This window comes from Gekko japonicus, unplaced genomic scaffold (genome assembly GCF_001447785.1).
Source record: "Gekko japonicus isolate JY-2015 unplaced genomic scaffold, Gekko_japonicus_V1.1 scaffold2697, whole genome shotgun sequence".
Taxonomy (NCBI): Eukaryota; Metazoa; Chordata; class Lepidosauria; order Squamata; family Gekkonidae; genus Gekko; species Gekko japonicus.
In genome coordinates, this window is record NW_015160918.1 from 181,039 (window position 1) to 183,389 (window position 2,351).

General features: G+C 52.2%; 1 non-coding gene across 1 annotated transcript; it reads left to right on the forward strand.

The window, feature by feature from the left end:
• Positions 1–325: 325 nt before the first annotated feature.
• On the forward strand, positions 326–397 carry TRNAA-GGC. Its single transcript has one exon. It is a non-coding gene; the product is annotated as a tRNA-Ala (tRNA).
• Positions 398–2,351: the final 1,954 nt, after the last annotated feature.

A 2,351-nucleotide genomic window follows, 5' to 3' on the forward strand; every position in this document is an offset into this window, starting at 1 on the left:
GAGCCTCTGCTTGGCAGGCAGAAGGTCCCAAATTCAATCCCCGGCATTTCCAGGTAAAAAAGGGCCAGGCAGTAGCTGATGTCAATACCTCTCATTGCTTGGGACTCTGGAGAGCTGCTGCCAGTCTGAGTAGATGAGACTGGCCTTGATAGACCAATGGCCTGATCTAATGCCGCTTTATTGGAGAGGGACCATGGCTCAGTGGAAGAGCCTCTGCTTGGCATGCAGAAGGTCCCAGGTTCAATCCCCAGCATCTGCAGTTCAAAGGACCAGGCAGGAGGTGATGAGAAAGACCTTCAGCTGAGACCCTGTAGAGCTGTGTAGAGGGGCTGTGGCTCAGTGGTAGAGCCTCTGCTTGGCATGCAGAAGGTCCCAGGTTCGATCCCTGGCATCTCCAGTTAAAAGGAACAGGCAGGAGGTGATGGGAAAGACCTCGGCCTGAGACCCTGTAGAGCTGTGTAGAGGGGCTGTGGCTCAGTGGTAGAGCCTCTGCTTGGCATGCAGAAGGTCCCAGTTTCGATCCCCGGCATCTTCAGTTAAAAGGACCAGGCAGGAGGTGATGGGAAAGACCGTGGCCTGACCTTGGAGAGAGGCTGCCTGTCTGAGTAGACAAGACTGACCTTGATGGACCAGTGGTTTGATCTAAGGCAGTTTCATTGGGGAGGAGCTGTGGCTCAGTGGTAGACCTTCTGCTTAGCATGCAGAAGGGCCCAGGGTTCAATTCCCGGCTTCTCCAGTTTAAAGGAACAGGCAGTCAGTGATGTGAAAGACCTTCACCTGAGACCCTGGAGAGCGGCTACCAGTCTGAGTAGACGATACTGACCTTGATATACCAAAGGGCTGATTCAGTATATAGGAGCGTCCTGTGTTCATGTGAACTGAATGCAAAGGCTGAATAGAAATGATTTAAATAAATATATACAAATTGTCTTTGCATACTGCATACTTCACAATCAATGGGCAAGGAAAGATTTAGGGGCAGGTGATTCAAACTGGGCTTCCAACCTTGGAAGAAGAAATTGGATTTATACCCCACCCTTCACTACCCAAAGGAGTCTCAGAGCGGCTCACACCTTTCCTTTCCCTTCCCCTCCCCACAACAGACACCCTGTGAGGTAGACAGGGCTGAGAGAGCTCTGACGGAAACTGCTCTTTTTCAAGAACAGCTCTTATCAGAACTACGGCTTGCCCAAGGTCACCCAGCAGGTGCACATGGAGGAGTTGGGGAATCAAACCCAGTTCTCCCAGATCAGAGTCCACACACTCAGGGGTCATTTCGGAGAAAAAGAGGTGCAGGAGCTCGTTAGCATAACTCATTAGCATAACTTATTTGCATATGCCACACACCCTGACATCACCAGAAGTGTGTCAGAAGGCAACACCCACCGCTCAGGCTCCACTGGACTGTTTTGGATTGCTAGCTATTGGGGGTGGGGGGGGGAGGAACGTGCAGATCTGTCCTCGCAGAGGAGGGAGAGCTTGTACCTGAATAAAACTTGGTCTTAAAGGTGCCACTGGACTGTTTTGTACTGGGGGGGGGGCTCTGCAACTTACCTGGCTGCTTCTTGCTCTGACTGAGGGCTGCTGGGAGCAGGGGGCGGGGCTTATTGCATGTGCCCGCCCCCTGGGCTCTTTACTGCCGGAGCTTTGCTCCTGTGCGCTCCTGCAGGAAATGACCCCGCACTTAACCACTACATAAAACTGGCACCAGGATTGAGGGACAGGCCTCAGGTTCCCCCCTCCAAGTTGGAAAATTCCTGGAAATTTCCGCCATTTAATAGTTATTAGGCAGAGCTGGATTGCAGAAGATCCCAGGTTCAATCCCTGGCTTCTCCAGGTAAGAAAGGACCAGGCAGTAGGTGATGTGACAGGCCTCTACCCGAGACCCTGGAGAGCCGTTGCCCGTCTCAGTAGCTAATTCTGACATCGATGGACCGATGAGCTGATTCAGTATAAGGCAACGTCATGAGCTCAAGAGAGCAACGATCTGTTAAGGGGGAGCGAAACCTGATTACAACTTTGCCACAGGGTGAGAAAAGGCAGGAGGAGAACAAGGTTCCGTGACGTTTCTAAGGAAATGAAAGAGAAAGAGCAGAGGTCCATCAGTGGCTATTAGCCACAAGGTATAGATAGGGGCTCTGGGGCAAGTGATGCTCTGTCTTCTTGGTGCTTGGGGGGGGGGGGCCAACAGTGGGGGGGCTTCTAATGTCCTGGCCCCACTGGTGGACCTCCTGATGGCACCTGGTATTTTTGGCCACTTTGTGACACAGAGTGTTGGACTGGATGGGCCACTGGCCTGATCCAATGTTGGCTTCTCTTGTGTTCTTATGTTCTTATGCCCTCTGAAGCTG